We start from the raw sequence: 23,257 nt of genomic DNA, 5'->3' as shown, positions 1-23,257 counted from the left end.
AGTTGGGCTATAAATGAGACACAAACACATGAGCTTCTCACCACCTGACAGCAAGATTTTAAAACTGCCATCTCAGGCATGAGGACTTAATTGCGATATGAAGAAACTGCTGGAGACACTGGTTATTGTAAAGGATATGGGATAAAGAGTTGTGCTACAAGAATTGCCGGATGACTAGCCAAGCTGTTCCAGTACACTTACAACACTGGCATCAACCCAGCAATGTGGAAAATTGCCCAGGTATGTCCTGTAGACAAAAAAAACAGGACAAATCCAAACTGGCCAATTACCTAATCATCAGTCTATGCTTGATCATCCATAAACCGATGGAAGGGGTCATCAACAGTGCTATCATGCAGTACTTGGTTAACAATAACCTGCTCACTGACACCCAGTTTGGTTCTGCTAGGGCCACTCAGATGCTAATCTTATTACATTCTTCCTTTAAACCTGGACAAAAGAGCTGAATTCCAGAGGTGAAGTGAGAGTGACTGCCCTTGACATCAAAGCTGCATTTGACAGTGTGCAAATGACATTATCACCACTGAATTTGCTTCTAAAAACATCAAGGAGCCCTCGCAAAACTAGAGTCAATGGGAATCGGGGGATAATTCTTTGCTGGCTGGAGTCAAAACAGAGAAAGATAGTTGTGGTTATTGAAGTTCAATCATCTAAGCTGCAATATATCACTGCAGGAGTTCCTCAGGGTATTGTCCTCGGCCCAGACATCTTCAGCTGCTTCAATGACCTTTCCTCCATCATAACAGGAGGACAACAGCATCAAATACATGGATAGACCACCACCTAGTTCCCTTCCAAGCCACTCAACATCTTGACTTGCACCCCACTATGCTAACATTTTCATGTACGAGTTCAAACAATACTTCTTTGCTGCACAGGATCTCCAACCAGCACTATACACCAGATATACTGGCAATATTTTCTTCCTCTGGATCCATGGCGAGGAGTCACTGAAACAACTACACAGTGATATCAACAAGTTTCCTCCCACCATCAGACTCACCATGGAATACTCTTTAGTATCAGTCTCATTCTTGGACACACACATCTCGCGCACCTTAGTACCTCACTCTACTGCAACCCCATGGATAACCTCACAATGGTGCACTTTCCTAGATTCCACAAGAAACATATTAAAACAGCCATCCCTTATGGACAAGCCCTGCACATACACAGGATCTGGTCAGATGAGGAGGAACACAACAGACACCTGAGGGTGCTCAAGGATGCCCTCGTAAGAACAGGGTATGATGCTCAACTCATCGATTGCCAGTTCCAACGTGCCACAGCGAGAAACCGTAATGACCTCCTCAGGAGACAGACATGGGATGCAGCCGAGAGGGCACCCTTCACTGTCCAGTACTTCCCGTGAGTGGAGAATCTATGCCATGTTCTTTGCAGCCTGCAACACATTATCAATGAAGATGAGCACCTCGCCAAGACCTTCCCTACATCTCCACTTCTCACCTTTAAACAACCGCCAAACCTTAAGCAGACCATTGTTCATAGCAAACTGCTTAGCCTTCAAGATAGCATCGACCACAACACTGTATAACCCTGTCATGGCAACCACTGCATGACATGTCAGTGTGTCGACACGGATATCACCATTATACTTGGGGACACAACCAACCACGTGCACAGCAGGTACTCATGTGACTCGACTAACATTGTCTATCTCATATGCTGCAGGCGAGGATGCCCAAAGGCATGGTACGTTGGCGAGATCAAGCAGAATAAATGGACGCGCAACAATCACCAGACAGATGTTCCCTCCCAGTCGGGGAACACTTCAGCTGTCAGGGACATTTGGCCTCGAATCTTTGGGTGACCATCCTCCAAGGTGCACTTCGGGATACACAACACCACAGAGTGGCTGAGCAGAGGCTGATAGCCAAGTTCAGAACCCATGAGGATGGCCTCAACCGAGACATTGGGTTCATGTCACACTACAGGTGACTATGCACTCTCTCTCTCACACACACTCATACATTCATGCAGACCGTCTCTCATACACACACTTGCTCTCGTACACACACACACATATACAGCTCCACCCACACACACACCCCCTCTCACAGGCTTATACTCCATCACACACACACTTTACCATGCATGCACACACACAAACACACACTCTCTCACATGCACACACTCTGTCTCTCTCTCTCTCTCATGCAGGCACACACACATATGTCGATGGGGTGAATTTGTATTTGCAGAATTATATTGGCCGATACATTCTATTTTGCTCAAAAATGTACAATCTGCAGGCAGTCAATCCATGTAATATTTTATAAGTTCCTACTTTGGAAATAGAACCAGTCGGACTCAAGATTGGGATACAGATAGCTCTAAGCTCACACCTTTAATGCATTGTCTGAGCTGAGATGTCACCTTTTTTATAAAACCTTAAGCTATCTCAAGTATGTGTTGTAAAAGAAGTTCTGAGATTTACATATTAATGAACCAAAACCTGCAACCCATTCTAAAAGATGAAAGATTTAACAGAAATCTAGATTTGTTCATTACTTGTATATCATTTCAGTTGCATGACATTCTAATCTTTTGCTATAAATTCTGCATCTTACGATCCTCTTTCATGGAGCAGCACTCTGAAGGCTAGTGCTTCCAAATAAACCTGATTTGGAGATGCCGGTGTTGGACTGGGGTGTACAAAGTTAAAAATCACACAACACCAGGTTATAGTCCAACAGGTTTAATTGGAAGCACACTAGCTTTCGGAGCAACGCTCCTTCATCAGGTGATTGTGGAGGGCTCGATCGTAACACAGAATTTATAGCAAAAATTTGCAGTGTGATGTAACTGAAATTATACATTGAAAAATTGATTGTCTGTTAAGCCTTTCATCTGTTAGAATACAGTGATAGTTTCACTTCTTTCACGTGTAAATCACAAAACCCTTTTTTTTAAAGTTGCATTCTCAGGTTAGCTGTTAACAATGGTGATAGCTAGACAATAAGCGTCGCTCCGAAAGCTAGTGTGCTTCCAATTAAACCTGTTAGACTATAACCTGGTGTTGTGTGATTTTTAACTTTAGTCCAACACCAGCTCCTCCACCTCATAGACATATATCACCATTCTTTCAGTGTTACTGGATCAAAATCCTGGAACTTTCTCCCTAACAGCATTATAGATCTCGCTACACTAAACTAACTGCAGGAGTTTAAAAAGGTAGCTCACCATCACCTTTACAAGGGGAACTAGGGATGGGAAATAAATGCTGGCCCCACAAGCGGTACTCACACCTCACAAATTTATTTCTTAAAATTAAGGAGAGTTTTTCTCAACGTTAGGAATCTGATTTTTTTCACTCATGCCTGATTGAGTCATTATGCTCTCCAACATTGTCACCACCTCAGAGAGAGCAAAATCTGCACTTTGAAGCAATTGAAGCTCATGGAATTGAAGACAAATTATTCACCTGGTTAGAAAATGGACTCTGCAGCAGAAGTAAGGATAATGAGCAGATGCACTAATTGGCAGAATGTGACTGACTCTGCAAGGACCTCTGTTGCAGATTTAATTCTTACGATATTTAGTAACAACTTATGTTAAATAGAGTTGTATACCTTGTAATTGAGAAAGTTAAGAGGAGGGGGCTGGTGGTAATGTCCCTACCTCTGAGCCAGGAGGTTTGGGTTCAAAATCTCACATCTTTGAATAGGTTGATTAGAAACTTAAGAGGTAATTTAATCAAAGTTTTAAAAAAAAATTATTGAGAACAGAGAGGGGAGATAGAGTTAGCACATTGGGACATTTAATTAAGCTAATTAAGTAAACTGGTTAAATCTGGTTCTTGAAGCAGGGCAGGTCTTACAAGTTTAAAAACCAAGGCCTACTAGTCCTAGCATGGAGTGTGAATTACAGACAGTGAGCTTGGTTGTTTGTTCTGAAAGTTTTTGTAAGGTGCTGCTAGTTACATCTAAGAACAGGCATAGGTGGATACTGGGTTTTGAGGGGGACAAGCAGCAACAAGGTAAGACCCTTTTTTTTCCCATAAGTCTCCTAGTTGTTAAAGGAGCTGAGCTGGCATTTAGTGGAGTGGTACCCTTCTGTCAGATGTGGGAGATCAGGGAGTAGTTGAATGTCCTTGGTGACTATCTACAGGAACTGTCTAGCTATGGTTTCCCTCCAACAATTGCCAGACAGTTGGAAGTACAGGAGTATGTAGGAGGTAGAGAATGTAGATAGATGGCTGCTTCAGGGGTGTAGTGACACTGCAGGTTCAGTCCAGGGGAGGCTAGCCGCTTGTGCAGGGGTCTATTGTGGCTATCCCCTTCTCAAACAAATATTTATTTATTTATTTATTTATTTATTTATTTATTTATTTATTTATTTATGAATGAATGAATGAATGAATGAATGAATGAATGAATGAATGAATGAATGAATGAATGAATGAATGAATGAATGAATGAATGAATGAATGAATGAATGAATGAATGAATGAATGAATGAATGAATGAATGAATGAATGACTTTTCGGAGGATTTAGTTTAGATGGAAATGGTAGTAGCCAGGTCTCTGGCAACACTTAGTTCTGTAAAGCAGGATATGGCAAGATTCAATTGACTAATTATGATAGACTCCTATTGTCAGGGTCACAGATCTTTTCTGTGACTGTGTTGAAGATGGTGTGTTGCCTCCCTGATGCCAGAGTCAAAGGTATGTGTGGCTAAGGAGCTAGTGTGGGGATGGGATTCAGAATGTTGGAACATTTGGGATCTCCTTCAAAGAGGGATGGTTTGCACCTAAACTAGAGTGACCAATATCCTGGTGAGGAGACTTGCTGGAGCTATGAGAGGATTGAAAGTAGTCTGGCACTGGTGTGGGACCCTAAGCAGTAGTGAGTCAAGAGAGAAGGTTGAGGCTAGTACATAAATTAAATAGACAAGGCAGGCAAGAGCACAGCAGGGATTGGGTGAAGATTGGTTTTGATTGATTAAACTGCATTTCATCTAAGTGAAAGAGGCCTGACATTAAGGCAGATAAATGTATGGATTGGAACTGGGATATTGTAGCTATTACAGAAACATGGTTGCAGGAGAGAACTGGCAGCTGTGTTGGGGTACAGATGCAATAGGAAAGACAGCAGGGAAGGCAAGAGAGGAGGGGGAATGGTGTTTATTAGGGAAAACCTCTCCAAAAATACTTAGAGGATACTTCTGACGATCATCCAATGAAGCAATATGGGTGGAACTGAGAAATAAGGTTATTACTTTGGGACTGTACTATAGACCTCCTAAAGTCAGTGAGGAAATTGAAGAATAAATATGAAGGGAGATAGCTGCCAGAATAAGAATTGTAATAGCAGGGGGTTTTAATTTTCCAAATAGAGTAGGATTGCCATAGTATTTAGGATTTGGATTGGGGAGGAATTTGATAACATTTTGAACACAATGTGGATGGCCCTACTACAGAAAAGGCAAAATGTTTCCTCTTGGGAAATAAAGCAGGGTAAGTAGCTGAGGTGTTAGTGGGGGAACACTTTGGGACCAGTGGATGTAATTCTGAGCTTTAAAATCCTTTTATGGAAAAGGATAGGCCTGGTCCACCAATTAAAGATCAGAATTGGCCTTGTTCCAATTAGACAGGAACTGCCCAAGTTGACTGGGGCAAGGGGAGGCTGTTTGCAGGAAAAACCTGCATATAGCAAGTGGGAGACTTTCAAAAGTGAGATAATGAGAATTCAGGGCTAGCATGTTCTTATAAATGTGAAGGGTAAGGCTAATAGAAGTAGGGAACCTGAGATGACTAGACACTTGAGGCCAGAAAAAGGAGGTACATGGCAGGTGCAGACAGCTGGGATCAAGTGTACCCTTGAGGGGTACAGGAGGTGTAGGAGTACACTTGAGGGAAATCAGAGCAAAAAGGGACATAAGATTGCTTTGGCAAATAGGGAAAGGAGAAACCAAAGATTCAACAGTATGTTAAGGGCAAAGGGATAACCTGGGAGACAATAGGGTCCCTTAAAGATCAATGTTTCCATCTGTGTGGAACCATGGGAGATGGTTGAGATCCTAAATGAATATTTTGTATTGGTATTTGCTGTGGAGAATGCTAGGGAAGCCAGGGAACTCTGAGATATTGTGCTATCTGAAAACAGTCCAATTTACAGGTCTTAAAACATGTATAGGTAGGTAAATCCCAGGATCTGATCAAGTCTATCCCAAGACACTATGGGCAGCTGGGGAGAAAGCTATGGGGACCCCGAGCAGAGACACTTGTATCATTGACAGCTATGGGTGAGGTACCGGAAGACTCGTGGTTAGCTAATATTGTACCTTTCTTTAAGGCTGCAAGAAAACACTAGAACCACAGACCAGCTAGTCTAATGTCAGTGGTGGACAGGATCAACATGCATTTGGAAAGGCAAAGACTGATTAGGAATAAATAGCATAGCTTTGAGCATGGGGAAATTCTTCAATTGTTTTTTTTTTGGAAGAGGCAACCAAGAGATGTGTTGGACTGGGGTGGACCTAGTTTAAAAATCACAGAATACCCGATTAGTCCAACAGCTTTATTTGGAAGCACTAGCTTTCAGCATTTCACCTTCAGGTAGCTGAAGAAGCAGTGCTCTGAAAGACCAGATGGGCCAATGGGCTGAGAAGTGGCAGATGGATTTTAATTCAGATAAATGCAAGGTGCTGCATTTTGGGAAAGCAAATCTTAGCAGGATTTGTACACTTAATGGTTAGGTCCTAGGGAGTGTTGCTGAACAAAAACCTTGGAGTACAGGTTCATAGCTCCTTGAAAGTGGAGTCGCAGGTAGATAGGATAGTGAAGAAGGCGTTTGGTATGCTTTCCTTTATTGGTCAGAGTATTGAGTACAGGAGTGGGGAGGTCATGCTGTGGCTGTACAGGACATTCGTTAGGCCACCGTTGGAATATTGCATGCAATTCTGGTCTCCTTCCTTCCTATCGGAAAGCTAGTGCTTACAAATAAAGCTGTTGGACAATAACCTGGTTATGAATCTTGTAAAACAAGATGTAGGCAGAGCAGTAAACATTGTTTGCATGGACTTTAGGAAGGCCTTTGACCAGGTTCCACATGTTTGACTGATCGTAAGGTCATGTGGGATCCAGAGAGCTAGCCAATTGGACACAAAATTGGCTTGTCAGTAGGAGACCGGTGGTGATAGAAGGTCACTGTTCAGACTGGAGGCCTGTGACCAGCAGTGTACTGTAATGATCAGTGCTGGCTCCATTATTGTTCATCACTTGTATTCTTATCCAAATCATTTGAGGCATGGTTAGTAAGTTTGCAGATTACCCCAAAATTGGTGGTGTGGTTGACAGTTAAGGTTATTTAAGAGTGACTGACTGGATCCTGATCAACTGGCACCATGGGCTGAGGAATGGCAGACATAGTTTAATTCAGCTGGATGCATTTTAGTCAGAAAAACCAGGGCAGGGCTTGCACAGTTAATGGTAGTATCCTGGAGTGTTGTCAGTGACCTAGGGGTGCAAGTATATAGTTTAAAGTGCCACCACAGGTAGACTGTCAGTTGACATGCTTGCCTTCAATCAGAGCACTGAGTACAGGAGTTGTGACATTGTTACAGCTGTACACGACTGCTCCTCTAACAAGTTATGGTGTCCTTGTTGTCTTTTTCCAGAGCTTGTAAAAGACAGACTCTGAAACACTTGGGTTAAGTTTTTAGGGCGAGTTTGATTATAGGTACTGCCTCAGGCAAAAGCTTAAGTGTTTTTTTAAAAAAAAACACTTGTATAATGCAGTCAGCTCTTCTCTGGTTTGGTTTCTTTTTGTCTCCTGTAAGACCCTGTTTGATTTTTACCTTTTGTGCCAAGGGGTGTTTATGGGGATTGTTGTGAGAAACAAAAGCTCACTCACTTCAACAATAATTTCAGTCCGAGACCAAAAATCTGAAACCGTGTTGTTTATTTGTACACTTGCAAGTGGGTGCAATGTCTAATGCCAGGTAAGGCAATGACAAATGCACATCAAATCCAACAAACTCTCATTTATCCAGTTTGAATCCCCATATTTTTTCTTATTTCACTGTTTGCCCCCATCCTCCGCTTACGTCATTCATTTCCTTAAGACTGATCCCACAACTTCTGTTTATCTGGCCTTGTCTGTGACAATTGCCTATCTCCGGCCCCCCCATAAGGTTGTTTGACGTCATCCCATCCTTTGCTTACCATTATCTACTCCCTCCATCTGCACTGCCCCTCACAGCATCTTATCACTAGCCCTTTAATTGGGGTTTGTTTCTGTGTCTCTGTACAAATGGGAAACAGATGTTTTTCCTGTTTGCCCATACATCTACCATTGTTCTATAATAATGTCTCATGCTAACATATCATTTTTTAGCTGAATATATATTTCCTCATTCTTGTTCTGTATCAGAATTTATAGTTGCAGAAATAACATTAATTCATCTCTATCTATATAGAACAGCATCATAAATTGGGATAATCTGTTGGGTTAAGTTATTCTGTATTGTCTTTTGCTTCATTCAGTAATCTTGCAAATTGTTTTGTTTAAAACATGGGCTGGCCATCTACATCCCTTCCAGAATATCCATGTTATACTTAAAACAACTTGCAAAGTGAGGGTCTGGCCTGGTCAGTGACAACAGGCATGTGACAAGAATGCAAGTGTAAAGTTGGAGTACAATGTACAATTCTGGTTGCCCAGCTGTAGGAAAGATGTTGTTAAATTGGAAAGTGTAAAAAGCCAAGTCTTAAGTCTTAAGGTTTGAGTTAAGAATAGGCTGGGACTTCTTTCCCTAGCATGTAGGAGGCTGAAGCGTGACCTTTTTATTGAGGCTTTGAAAATCACAAGGGGTATGGATAGGGTGGATAGCCAGGTCTTTTTCCCAAGTTAATGGAGCCCAAAACTAGAGGGCATGAGTTTAAGGTTAGAAAAAATTTTAAAAGGGACATCAGGGATAACCTTTCTACCAAAGGATGGTGTACATGGAACAAGCTGAGACTAGGTGGGTACTATTGCAACATTTTTTAATAAATATTTTAATTGGACAATTATAACACTTAAAAGGCATCTGGATGGGTCCATGGACAGAAGGGTTTAGAGACATAGACTAATTTGGAAAAGGGATTAGTTCAACTTAGAAACCTGGTTGGTTTGGGCTGAGGCTGTTTACATGCTATATGTGCAAGATTCTTCAACTGTTTCTGGAAGTTGGAGATTTTCAAGAATAGGGAAATAGTGTAAATATGAAGTCAGACTTTTCAGGAGCATAGTGAGGAAACCTCTATGTAAAAATGATGCACATTTGGAATTCTTTCATAAATGCTAATAGATGCCAAATTGATTATTCCTTTTAAATCTGAGATTGATAAGTTGTTGCTTTCATATTTTTTTTTTAAAAAAGTTAGTGCGTGGAGTTGAATCACAGATGAGCCATGATCTTATGGAAGGGTTAAATGACCACCTATTCCTCTTTGGTCACAATTTTGACTGCTTCTATTAAACATTCCTAATTCTGTCGAAGGACAACAATCCAGCTTCTGTCTCTCCACAGAAAAGATGGGGGGGAAAAACAATTCTATCAGAGGTTATCCAACAGGGCACTAAGAAAAGACAAGTGGAGTGAACACAGTACTCCACTTGGTCAAAGGGACAGTTTTTAAGAGACTTGCAGGAAGAGAACACATCTGAAAGACAGATGTGTGTAGGGAAAGAGTTCCAGAGCTTGTACCTCAACAACTGAAGGCACAGTCACAATGGTGTATAAAGTACAATGGGGAATGTAGAGAGTCCAGAAGTAGAGAAGCACCTATCTTGCAGCATTTTTTTTTCTTTTGCAAGAGATTATAGAACTAAGAATGAAGATGTTAATGAACAGAGGGATAAGAGAATATGGAACTTGCTGTGAGTTTAGACAAGAATAGCACTGTTTTGGATGACCTAACACTTTTTTTTTTACAGAGCAAAATGTGAAGGACCAGCCAGGAATGTGTTGAACAGTTAAATAGAGACAATAGCCATGAAGGTTTCAACAGCAGATGAGTTGAGCCATGGGGAAAAATCAATTGTTCTGGAGATGGAAATAAGTGGCTTTAGGGATGGCACAAAGACTCCTTTCAATGGAGTGTTGCTGGATTCTTTTTTTTTCTCTTTCTCCCCCCCACCAACCTGACCTCTGAACTTGGTACCACTCAAACCTTGAATTTGGACATTTCATTGACTTGAGACAATATATGCTGTGTCCCTTTTCTTTCCAGGTATTAGCCAATGCTCAGGCAATTTCTGCCATACCACTGAGGCCTCAAGTGGCAGCACCCTCTCTCACACCTCAATACTTTGGTAAAATAGCAGAGATTTAATTGTCTCCTGATCCATTTGCCCTTAATCTGGGAACATTAAGATCAACAATTGCATTAGTATTACCTCCCATGGCCAGTGAGATTAGTTAACTTGGCACAAACATTTGGGTGTTGGACCTTTTTTTAATTAACAAACCACACAATGCATTTACCCACAACTGTCAAAGTTGCTTGCTGAAATTATTTTTGAGGAATGATTCAAAAAGTTCAAGAATCCCTTTCACAAATGAATAATGAAGGACATTGCATTCCTTACAATGTTTGTTACATTTCTCAATATGAAGCAAGCTTTTAAAGATAAGAAATGTTATGGCTTATGTTTAGAGGAGGCTTTTAGATCAGATACTTAGATGGATTTCCATCTTCAATGACATTATAAATGGAGATAGGAGGCACACTCGGGTATAATCTTACTCCACTGAATTGTTCTGATTTTAGCAAATAATATTTTGCAGAGTTTACTTTCAGGTGTCCTTCTGGCCATCCGCTCTTAAAAGCATAAGAGCCAAACATGACTGAAATAGCTGTATCTCGACATGAGTTGTCGAGTTGACAGATTTTCTCATCAACCTGCTCAGATGTTGAGACATCTAAAGCAGATAGAACTTGAGTACAGGCCTCAGATCTTGAGGTAGGGACACTACCATGGCACAACAGCCCTGAACATTTTTAAAAATTAATCTGCTCACAGACCACCAGGGTAGATGAGAATTGAACGAAACCACTAGGGTTTGCTTTAAGAAAAAAGGAAGCATATGTCAGACACAGACTAAATTAGATCAAGTGAATCCTTTTAAGAGTATAAAGGCAGTAGGCGTATACTTGAGAAATCAGGAGAGCAGAAAAGAGACGTAGCTTTGGAAAATAGGGTTATGTAGAATCCAAAGGGTTTTTACAATGTGTTAAGGACAAAAGGGTAACTGGGAGAGAATAGGGCCCCTCAAAGATCAGCAAGATGGCCTTGTGTGGCACTGCAGGAGATGGGGAGATACTAAATGAGTATTTTGCATCAGCATTTCATGTGGAAAAGGACCATGAAGATATAGAACGTAGGGAATAAATGGCAACATCTTAAAATCCTCCATTAGAGGAAGAAGTGCTGGATAAATCCCCGGATCTGATCAGGTGTACCCTAGAACTGGGAAGCTAGGGAAGTGAATGCTGGGCCTCTTGCTGAGATATTTGTATCGTTAATACTGACAGATGAGGTGTTGGAAGACTGGAGGTTTGCTAACATGGTGCCACTATTTAAGAAAAGTGCTTTAAAAGCAATCCAGGGAACTATAGGCCAGTGATCCTGATGTTGGTGGTGGGCAAGTTGTTGGAGGGAATCCTGAGGGACAGGATGTACATGTACTTGGAAAGGCAAGGACTGATTAGGGATAGTCAACATGGCTTTGTGTGAGAAATCATGTCTCAAACTTGAGTTATGGAAAGCAAATCTTAGCACTACATTGGACAAATAGGTAGAAAACTAGCCACCAGGATACATGAACATCAATTAGCCACAAAATGACATGACCCTCTTACTAGTATCCTTACAGATGAAGGACACCACTCTGACTGGGACAACATCAATCCTAGGACAAGCCAAACAGATGAGAATTCGTAGAAGCATGACATTCCAACCAGAACTATCAACAAACAGACTTGGATCCCATTTACCACCCTCACCTGAGAACCGGAAATGACATCACCAACCCAAATATAAATAGAAAGCAGGAATCAGCAATGCTTTGTCTGGAGGTCACTGAAGATGTTACCTCATATGGTAATGAAACACTACATCTGGATGGGTATAGAATAGGAAGGGTTTGAAGGGTTATGGGCCAGGTGGGACTAGATTGGGTTGGGGTATCTGGTTGGCATGGATGAGCTGGACCGAAGGGCCTGTTTCCAAGCTGCACATCTCACTCTGAACCCAGTGGTAGGGGCCCAACCACTGCACCACATGAACCCCTGTCCTACTGATTGACCTGTTGAGACAATCCTTTCAATACAGTCAGGCTAGTAGGCTTTTAGTGGAATACTTAATTTGGTTTTTCACTGTCTCTAATAGTTCCTGTGGTCATGGGTACAGGCCCTTCAGACCTTGTTGTGCTGGCCTGTGAAAATAATCTGCCCATCTAACCTACACTCCATATATGGATAATAGTGGAACAATGCCCTTAATGCAGCAAGTCTGTTAGGCATGCCATTCCATGCCCCTACTACTGAGTGAAGAAACTACCCCCAAATCTCTTGCCCCTCAATTTAAAGCGATATGCCCTCGTGTTAGCCTTTCATCTGAGGAAAAAGGTCGACAATGAGAACCTATCTAACCCTCATTTAAGCAGCAATGAATTCTCTTCCATTTATTTTATATATAAAATAACAAATTTCAGTGGTTTATATCGAAGCTTTTCTGCTCATCTGATCAAAGGCACCTCAATCGAACTAATCGAGAAAATGAATTGGAACCAAGCCTTTTTGGTTGTTTTTTATTTACTGCTGTAGAATAAAAATAATCAAAACATAATCAATTTTATCTTTGTTGCTTTTTGCCTCCTTAGGTCCTCTGGTTGTGTACTAGTTGTCCAACTGGGAGGACAAACAGGCAAGATTCTGCCTGGTTTCATCATAGGGTGAGATGTTTTCACCTGGAACTGCACCCTGATAGGCCAGTCCTGATCAGGGACCTGTCATGCAGGGATTTACAAGAGTGAACTCATGAAATGTATTGCACTTGGTAATCTCAGCTCTTTGGGAATTCTGGCAAAAAATACAGGAATGGGAAAGAAAGCTGGTAATCAAGGAAATGAAAAAATATTCTGGTTTTCTATTAACACCACATTAACAAATTGCATAACTTTCCAGTTCTATATTACTGTGACATGACAGGCAGGGATGTGAATAGTTTCTAGCAATGAATCGCCACTGAAGTGGCTGGAACTATTCTTTCTTTGCAAAGTGACCAAAAGGTGAAATTTATTGTCTTGCAACTCGTGCATAAGCTTGTATGCTAATTCAGACTTTTTTCAGAAAAAGTCAAATGCCTGCAGAAACAACCTAACTGATTTGACAATGCTGGATTAAACCAATGAACATGGAAGTAGAATGGTTCTGTAGATTTGAAGTGTTCAAAACTAGTGCTAGAAAGTGATTTAATAATGCTCACTCTAATGATAGAACTAATGCTGAATGGTTTTTATTTGCCTTCAGGTTATCAAATTTACAATCGACTTAACTGTCAATTTTTTTTTAAGACTGCTAATCTAGAACTTTTGGCATCCAGTATCAAGCAGGTACAGAACAGCCAATTACAACGTGAAGCTCTCGCCATTTTGTTATAACCTACATCCCAACCTCAAACTCAAACTATCTCCTATGAGACAAATGGGAATTGTTCTATGCTCACCAACTATTGTACGCATTTTGAAAAATTATCAAGTGATACCAATGTAGTGAGGAATGATCGAAATGGGATGCTGGCTTACCCAAATGAGAGAATAAAGCTAAAAAATACATGGAATGAAATCACAAGCCAAGTCTAACCGTTGGATATCTACAACGTGCAGATGCCAGTGTTGGACTGGGGTTGACCAGAGATTAATAAATCAACACCAAGTGATAGTCCAACAGATTACTTTGAAGTACAAGCTTTCATAGTGCTGCTCCTTCTGTCAGGTAGATAGGGCAGGATTATAGGACACAATTTTATAGTAAAAGATGTCATATAACTAGATGTATTGTACAAACCTAGATTGCTGTTATGTCTTTAATCACTTTGGAAATGTGTATTTTGATTTAATATGTAAATCCCAGAACTACTTTCAAGTCAGTCCTGAGAACTTGAGGTCTTATTTTTAAAGTGACATCTTGGCTCAGATAATGCATTAGGATGTGCAGTTAGTCTGTATGTATCCCAACCTTGTCAGAATAATTCTAATTTGGAAATTGAATCAATAAAATGTCATATGGACTGACTGTCTACACATTCTATTTCATTCAAAATAGAATCTATCGGCAAATGCAAATTTGCCCCATAGATATGTGCACACGAGTGCATGGGTGAGTGTATAGTGTGGTGAGGGTCACATGGTGTGACATGAACCCAAGGTTCTGATTGAGTCTGTCCTCAGCTACTAGAGTTAGCTATCAGTCTCCGCCTGGTGACTGTGTACCCCAAAGTCTGCCTTGGACAGTCACCCAAAGATCCAAGGTTGAATATCCTTGATCGTTGAAGTGCAGCATTGTTATCTGTGGGCTTGAGGTAGCGAAGTATTGAGGTGCCTGTCTTGGAGATCTCTCCTAGTGAGACTTGATTGATTCTAAAGAGGAGTCCATGGTCTAGGTAGGCTATCTAGTGACCCCTGCTGGAAAGTTTGAGGCTATAATTCAACTCCACTGAGCTCCATCTGCTTGTCACAATGGAGTTGCTTGCTCAGGCTTACAGGTGGGGGGGAAAAAACAATTCAAGAATGTAGGGTTTCCAAAATTCACAATTGTATTTCTAGTGTGAAGAATGGGAGGAGGGTGTTAGTTTTTCTCCATTCCTCTATATGCAGAGATATCTTCAGCTTTGTAGTGATTTTGAGATCCTCCTGGCTGATCTCATTACAATGAGTTCCCTGATTGAGACTTTGGGGGGGGGGGACAAAAAACACCGGATTATAGTCAAACCGGTTTAACTGAAAAACTAGGTTTTGGAGTGCTGCTCCTTAAAGTGCTGCCAATTAAGCCTGTTGGACTATAACCTGGTGCTAGTTTTCAAACTTTGTACACCCCAGTCCAACACTAGCATCTCCAAATAATTCCCTGCTGATTTAGGCTGTTAACCTAGTCTAATCAGAGCCTTGGCTGACAAACAAGTGTCAGAGGGTCTGTTCACTCTGGACCTGCAGCTTTTTTGGTTTCGGAGTCTTTCCTGAGGCACCAAACACAAATTGTTTCAAGAGTTGACTTATTTAGTTAAGGAATATTACAATTCCAAGCTCTCTCTCATTCAGAGATGCTATTGATTTTTACTTGGCAATTTGAGAACTGGGGAATCAATGTCAGGATCTTTGACTAGGTAAAAATCTTTGGCAGAGGTACATGACTTTGGTTTAACCCTTAATGAGATGCTGAGAACCCATTTGGTATGTGGAATTAATGATGTGAACATGCTAAAGCCCAACTGGACTTTACTCTGCAATTGTCTTTGTCATCAGAAAATGTGGCAAGTGGAGCATGATTGCAGGGTATTCTGATGGAAATGGACACCCTTGCCAAGTCAACTGAGCTTGGGGTACAACTTGAGTGCAGGCAACTGCATAGCCTAACTCTGGACGTATCCTGAACAGACTCTAGGTCAGCCCACAGCCAAGCCTCGGACAAACATTTTCTTCAGAATCTGGGCTGGTAAGCCATTGTAGTTGCTGCCACTATGCAGACATGAGACAGCGAGTCCCATGAGACCTAAATTGAGTGAGATCTCATAGGGCAGTATCCAGGAGAGTGCATGCTCTGGAAGGTCCACCTATATCTGGTTTGGAACAGCTAATTTACTTAACATCCAAATAGAACCAATCTAGTTAAATTGTCACCCAGTTCTAATGTAGATTGATACCAGTGCAGCTCAGTGATTGCAGAACCAGTCTTTAACAGAACTCACTATGGACTCCCAGCCCTTAAGCTTAAGACCATGACTAGACTGAACCTATACCAGGGGAACCTTTACAGATTAAGGGTCCAACTTCGGTTCTGGTCTCTTATGAGAAGCAGCTGGTTTTTTAACACTGACTGTAGTAAAAGACTCTGGCCCAAGCTGGATGGGGGGGGGGAAATTGGTTGAGGAAGACTCTCCTTGATTGGCCCACCATTTTATGATTAGAAAATGGCTGCCTGAGTCGTCATAAATAAATGCCAGAAGTATTTGGGAATGTCTAGGGATGATCAAAGGAGCCAAGGCCACTTTGTTGACCAGGAAGTAATGCAATGATTTGGCAAAGCTTGCCTGATGACATTGCTGTTACAGGCAAAAGTAGAGCCAAAAATCAGGAGGCTGGAAAGTGAAGGAATCATCAAACCAGTCCAGTTTGTGGAATTGGCAGCACCAGTCATACTGATTGTGAAACCCAGTTTGCCTTTGTGGGGATGTTAAATGGTAAACAGATTGGATAAAGATTCAATCCTTGGCATAGAGGATTTACACACAAAGCCAGCACTGATGATGTCCTTCACTAAGCTGAACATGAGCCATGCATACTTGCAATTCCAGTTAGATAATGGATTTTCCCAGTAGTATGCTACAATTAATACCCAAAGGGTTTGTACCAATTTGAGACTGCCTTTTTGAGGTGTCTTCAGCCTGAGCCATTTTTCAGTGGGGTGATGCAGAACATTTTACAAGGTCTACCCCAGGTTACCATTTAATAAATGTGCTCATAACCAGGAAGACCAATAAGGAGCTCTTCAAGAACTTGGACATAGTCTTTAGACATTTTCTCCCAGGTGGTGTATTCATTTAAAAGGGAAAAATGTCTGTTCCAGGCACCCACTGTAATCTACTTTAGCTACAGTGTCAACAAGACCATAATGACCTGTTGCAGGGTGATCAAAGGTGCCCTGGCTCCCATGTCCATACAGGAGCATGGGTTTGTCTTTGGATTAGGTGAATTATTACAAATTTCACATGTAACCTGGCCTCCTTCCTGGCAACCTTTTTAATCTGCTATTGAAAGAGTCCACCTTGGAAATGGTCTCGTAGCTCCGGTTCAGAAGTAAGGGAAGTGGCTCTGAGTCTTAGCCCATTCTGACTTTAAACTTTCTGGACACCTTCCAGTCACTGCTGACCATATCAGACTGTGGACACAGATCTGGTCCTGGCAAAACTAAAACAGCTGCTGATATGAGGAGAACAAGTAATCGCAACCAGAGCTGAAACACTTCTGGATCAGGTGAGACCTGTCTGATATGGTGAGCTCCATATTATGGGAAGGAAGATTGATTAGTTCTGAGTAAAGGTCACTGCCAGATACTGGCTGAACTCTACCAGAGTGATCCAGGGGTGTCCAAAATGAAAATGGTGGCTAGGATCAGATGCTGACAGCTGCATTGGTGGTGCAATGCCCAGAGTACCAACAAGGACAAAAATTACCAATAGCAGTTCCCCCACATTCACTGGATTGCCAGATTAAAACCTGGACTTGATTTCATGTCAACTATGGGCTGTGATGCTGTCATCTTTTTTATAAAGGTTATTTTGTCTGGTTTGGTTTTGAAGAGGTCATAAAAGCAGAAGTGCAGAAGAGTCTAGGTTTTAAGACTTTTTGCCTTGCTTTAAAAGCACTTGAAGGGGTGTGGCCAGTTCTCCCAGTTCAGGCTTTCTAGTTTTTCAAGCTGCAGCAATCACAAGATGTTGGAGCCCAGAAGAGTCAAGCTCCAGTAAGGATTCCTGAGTTTCTTTGAAATCATTATCAGGAGGATGATCCCTCCTGCCTGTAAGAATCTGAATTTACATTTTCTTGCCAAGAGGTATGTTTGTGGGATGTTACTGTATTGGAACAATTAATTGTTTGTTGGTTAGGTTTAAGTTATTCTAAGTTCTGCTTCCCTTATGTTTTCAACTGCTGTCGTCATCATAGAGATGTACAGAATGGAAACGTGCCCTTCAGGTCAACTCCTCCAAGCTGACCAGATATCCCAACGCAATCTAGTCCCACCTGCCAGCACCTGACCCATATCCTCCCAACCCTTCTATTCATATGCCCCTCCAGATGCCTTTTAAATGTTGCAATTGTACAAGCCTCCACCACTTTCTCTGGCAGCTCATTCCATACACACACCACCCTCTGCATGGGGAAAAAGTTGTCCCTTGCGTTTTTTTTTAAATCTTCCCCTCTCACCATAAACCTATGCCCATAGTTCTGGACTCCCCTACCCCAGGGAGAAGACCTTGTATATTCCATTCATGCCCCTTCTAATTTTATAAACTAAGGTCACCCCTCTGTCTCCATTCCAGAGAAAACAGTCCCAGCCTATTCAGCCTCTCCTATAGCTCAAATCCTCCAACCCTGGCAACATCCTTAAATCTTTTCTGAACCCTTTCAAGTTTCACAACATCCTTCTGTTAGGAAGGAGACCAGAATTGCACACTATATTCCAACAGTGGCCTAACCAATGTCCTGTACAGCCACAACATGACCTCCCAACTCCGTACTCAATACTCTTTCCAATAAAGGAAAGCATACCAAATGCCACCTTCACTATCCTATCTACCTGTGACTCTACTTTCAAGGAGCAATAACCTGCACTCCAAGGTCTTTGTTCAGCAACACTCCCTAGGACCTTACCAGTAAGTGTATAAGTCCTGCTAAGATTTGATTTCCCAAAATGCAGCACATCTCATTTATCTGAATTAAAGTCCATTGGCCCATCTGGTCAAGATCCCATTATACTGAGGTAACCTTTGCTGTCCACTGCTCCTCTGATTTTGGTGTCATCTGCAAACTTGCTAACTATCCCTCTTATGCTCACATCCAAATAATTTTATATAAATGATAACTGATCCTTGTGGCACTCCACTGGTCACAGGCCTCCAGTCTGAAAAACAACCCTTCACCACCATCCTGTCTTCTACCTTTTTTTTTTTGAGCCAGTTCTGTATCCAAATGGTGAGTTCACCACCTGTTCCATGAGATGTAACCTTGCTACCCAGTCTCTCATGGGAACCTTGTCAAATGTCTTACTGAAGTCCATATAGATCACATCCACTGCTTTGCCCTCATCAATCCTCTGTGTTACTACTTCAAAAACCAAGGTAATGAGACATGGTTTCCCACAAACAAAGCCATGTTGACTATCCCTAATCGGTCCTTGCCTTTCTAAATACATGTACATCCTGTCCCTCAGGATTCCCTCCAACAACTTGCCCATCACTGACATCAGGCCCACTGGTCTGTTCCCTGGCTTGTCCTTACCACCCTTCTTAAACAGTGGCACCACTCTAGCCAACCTCCAGTCTTCTGGCACCTCACCTGTGACTATCAATGATACAAATGCCTCCGCAAGAGGCCCAGCAATTGCTTCCCACAGAGATCTAGGGTACACCTAATCGGGTTCTGGGGATTTATCCACTTGATGCATTTCAAGAGATCCAGCATTTTCTCCTCTGTAATATTGACTTTTTTTTTCAAGATGTCACCATCTATCTCCTGATTCTATATATTCCATGTCCTTTTTTCCAGAGTAAATACTGATGCAAAATAGTCAGTATCTTCCCCCATCTCTTGCAGCTCTACACAAAAGCCACCTTGCTGACCTCCTTGAGGGGCCCTATTCTCTCCCTAGTTTACCCTCTTGTCCTTTTTAACATATTTGTTAACCCTTTGGAATCTCCTTGACTCTTTGCCAAAGCTATCTCATGTCCCCCTTTTGTGCTCCTGATTTCCCTCTACTTGAGTATACTCCTGCCTTTATAATCTTCAAAGGATTCACTTAATCTCTCATCTATACCTGACCTATCTTTTTTTTTAACCAAACCCCCTCTCTTTAAATAAATTCCCTTCTGCTTTTGTTGTAAAGCCAAGTGGTTTGACCAACTGCATCACACCTGGAACATCCACTTCAGATCTGTTTTTTTAAAATAAGAAAATGTTAGGTCTTGGCTACCTTATAAAAGAGACCCCTCAATATTTTAAAGAGAAGGGATTTTTGTGGGCTCCACATTCTTCAACTTTTGAATAGGTGTCAACCATGGAGTTGAAGGTGCATAGAGTTCATTTGTCAAATACTTGAACAACAATGATAGGAAAAAATCCAAGCATCTTTTGCAATGCATGGGCTCCTGGAAGTGTTAGTCACACAATGAACTATCGTTTATCAGCTGGCAACTCAAGTTTCCTAAAGTTGAATGGTATTTGGTAGCTTCATAGCAGGAGCAAAACATATCAGCCCCTCAACAGCCTGAAAGGCTGCCAGAACTCATGGGCTCTCCACCTCTGTCGGATATGGACATGGTGGATGTCACAGCCTCAAAGTACCACCTGATGAAGTGGATGAATGTCTTCTGAGACATCCTGGGTGCAAGAGGTTGGCTACTGTCTCCTACATGCTGCCAGTATCAGTCAGAGGAACCAGACCTGCTGTGAAAACTCCCTGGGGTGGCTACAAGAAAACAAATCAGTCTATGTACCCAAGTTTAGAGGGGGAGGGATCTAGTGATGGTAATGAGGTCAGCCAGATGGACCTCTCAATGAGTTGTCTGATTGGACTAAACAGCTCCAATCAGGGAGCCCTGGCTGACAAAAGTTTGTCTGCAATGTGGTCAAATCACATCATGCCTACCCTCCAGCAGAAGTAGCAGCTGTCGTCAGGGAGCCATTGCTCAGGATTCTGCACCTCCTACTCCGTGGGTTCGAGTGGCTGTTGGCGGGGCGGGCCATGGCAGCGAGGGTGACCAGGGTCTAGGATGTACTGGGTGGTGGGGCCTGGGCTGGATCTGCCACAGGATATAGTGAGCAGGGCAGCAGTAGACATCCAGTGCATGGCCACTGCCATCTGACACCTTTTTTTTTAATGGTGGTGCTTGGACCTGACACAGTGCACCAGTTGGATGCTCAGATGCACAGTGGAATCCTATCTGCACTTACCCCTGCCTGGATGGAATTTCACATTGGCCCCAAGGTCCTATACTTCATTTGGGAACCAGTGTCCCACAACCTGAGCCATCTCTGGAATTTTAGAATTTGTTTTTCTTTTTGGACCTTTTAAAAAGGCAGGCCCTGTACAGGTTGCTGCATATGTCCACCTCTTCTCCCTCATCCACTGCCTGGACACACCTTGGTGTGCTGATTTTTCCATCAGGCAGTGGGGATCCCCAGTGGAGGGGTCTCTACATGGGAGTCCTTCCCCCTTTCTCTCAGGGAGCTGGGGTGGAGGGTGCTGCACGCAGCAGTCCCCTGTAACCGGATTGCAGTGGTTCACAGACTCTTAGCACAATTGCTCGTGCTGTGGACCATGTATATAGTGGGTGTGGGTGTTTGCACTCCCATTGATTTTCTTAAACTTCCTCCTCTGTTTTTGGTTGCACTTCAGTCCCATGCTCCTGATCTTCAGGCACCTGGTATGGAAGGGGGGAGGACAGGTCTGAAGACCTATGGGTCTGCTCCTGGGCCTGGCCATAAACCGGTCCAGGTAGCTGGTTGTGGAGGGGGTTGTTAGGGCTGATTTGCTTGCCCCTCTCTTCTGTGGTTATGTTAGAGCCCAGGTGTCCCTGGACAAGGAGCAGATGGTGTTTAGGGAGAGGTGGGCACTGCAGGGAGTGGAGTGTTATTTTTTTTTTCCCCCTCCAATTCTATTTTGATTTAATCCCTACCCTTCACTGTTTGATCACAGTGCCCTTCACATCAAAGGGCAATGCTGCTTGTCACTAGCCACTTGGGTGTTTCTTTTCCTGGTGGTGGAAATTGAATAAAGAATCATACATCTTGTGTCCTTCCCTGTCTCTCACCTACATGCACAATATGGGTGCTGGGGAAAAATAAGCATTACTGCAATTAGGCAGTAGTGTAGGGGTCAAAAGAGGAAAAAACAATAAACCGTGTCAGACATTCTGTTTACTCTAGGCTGGCTTCCTCTGCGCTAGCTCTTAATGTCAAGTACTCTGTGTGAATAAAGGGTGAGTTGGTGACAGAAACTAGCTTCTGTGGAGCAATTTCAAGGTCTTTATACAACTAGTAGTTTTTCTCCTCAAAACTGTTGTGTGTGACAAACAGCACCCCCTAGTACCATCAAATCTAAGAGCATACAATAATTGCAAGGGTTTCCAATCCCTTACTGTAAAGTTTAGGAATCATATAATGCAATCCTGTGCCATCCTTGGGCAGTCTTCTGTGTTGCTTGGTTACCAGTGAGAGACCTTTTGCAATCTCTGATACAATTACAGTAGCACCTCAACTTACAAACTTAATCCGTTCCAGGACCCGGTTCGTGAACTGAATCAATGTTCACATTGTTCGGATATTTCTGGAGTTTTTTTTTGTCTCTTGGAGGTTAGTGATGCCACAAGAAAACGATCCAGAGAAACTTGTTTTTTTTGTTGCAGAATTTGCCAAAAATGGGACATCACATTGTCATTTAAAACGTTCACTGCTCTGTTGGTCACAGTTTTGTTAGGGTGATGCCTCTCAACAAAAGCCTGCACTTTTCACTCCATTTGCTACAAATGGCTTTGATTTGAACACTTGATACATCTTCCCTCCTCTTCCGCCTCTCCAGAATGCTCCTGCTGCACTTCAAGATCTTCTGTGGTGAGTTCTTGTCTGTGGTCCTCCGCCAGCTCTGCCACATCATCCTCATTGACCTGCAAGCCCATATTTTGGCCCAGGGTCACAATCTCATTCACTACATTTACTGATGTCTCCTCAAAACCCTCAGTCTCTCTCAGGTACACAATCTGGCCAAAGTTTCCTCCAGGCTGACTGTAACATACAGAAAGAGACCTCGTTCCATGCCTTATCAATAAGGCTTATGCAGTGGAGGATACTGAAATGGTCCTTCCACTACTGACCAAGGGTCAAATCTGTGGCGTTAGTGACCTAGAAACACCTGGTGAACAGAGCCTTCGTATATAATTTTTTGAAATTTGCAATGACATTCTGGTCCATGGGTTGGATGAGAGGAGTGGTGTTGGGAGGAAGGAACTTTGCTTTTATGAAGTCATATTCAATGTCCAAGTCTTCTTCCAAATTTGCTGGATGGGCAGGAGCATTGCCCATTACTAGAAGAAACTTAAGTGGCAAATTATTTGTTTCAAGATATTCCTTGACAGCTGGTGCAAAAACTTCTGTCAACCATTCCATAAAATTCATTCGCGTGACCCAAGCCTTGCTATGCGCCCTCCACATTACTAGCAGTTTAGCCTTCAACA

At 42.3% G+C, this 23,257-nt stretch overlaps 1 long non-coding RNA gene and 1 pseudogene across 1 annotated transcript in view; one reads left to right on the top strand and one right to left on the bottom strand.

The window, feature by feature from the left end:
• LOC148134650 (uncharacterized) overlaps nucleotides 1-23,257 on the bottom strand; it is a 36,913-nt gene that overhangs the window by 5,212 nt on the left and 8,444 nt on the right. The gene's annotated exons all lie outside the window — the stretch shown is intronic.
• On the top strand, nucleotides 1,121-10,270 carry LOC148134651 (uncharacterized; annotated as a pseudogene).

This window comes from Chiloscyllium plagiosum, unplaced genomic scaffold (assembly GCF_037043375.1).
Source record: "Chiloscyllium plagiosum isolate Xiang-an unplaced genomic scaffold, Cpla_swu_hap1 HiC_scaffold_53X, whole genome shotgun sequence".
In the NCBI taxonomy this organism is placed as follows: Eukaryota; Metazoa; Chordata; class Chondrichthyes; order Orectolobiformes; family Hemiscylliidae; genus Chiloscyllium; species Chiloscyllium plagiosum.
The sequence above is the reverse complement of the archived record's forward strand: the minus strand, read 5'-3'. Positions and strand labels throughout refer to the sequence as shown.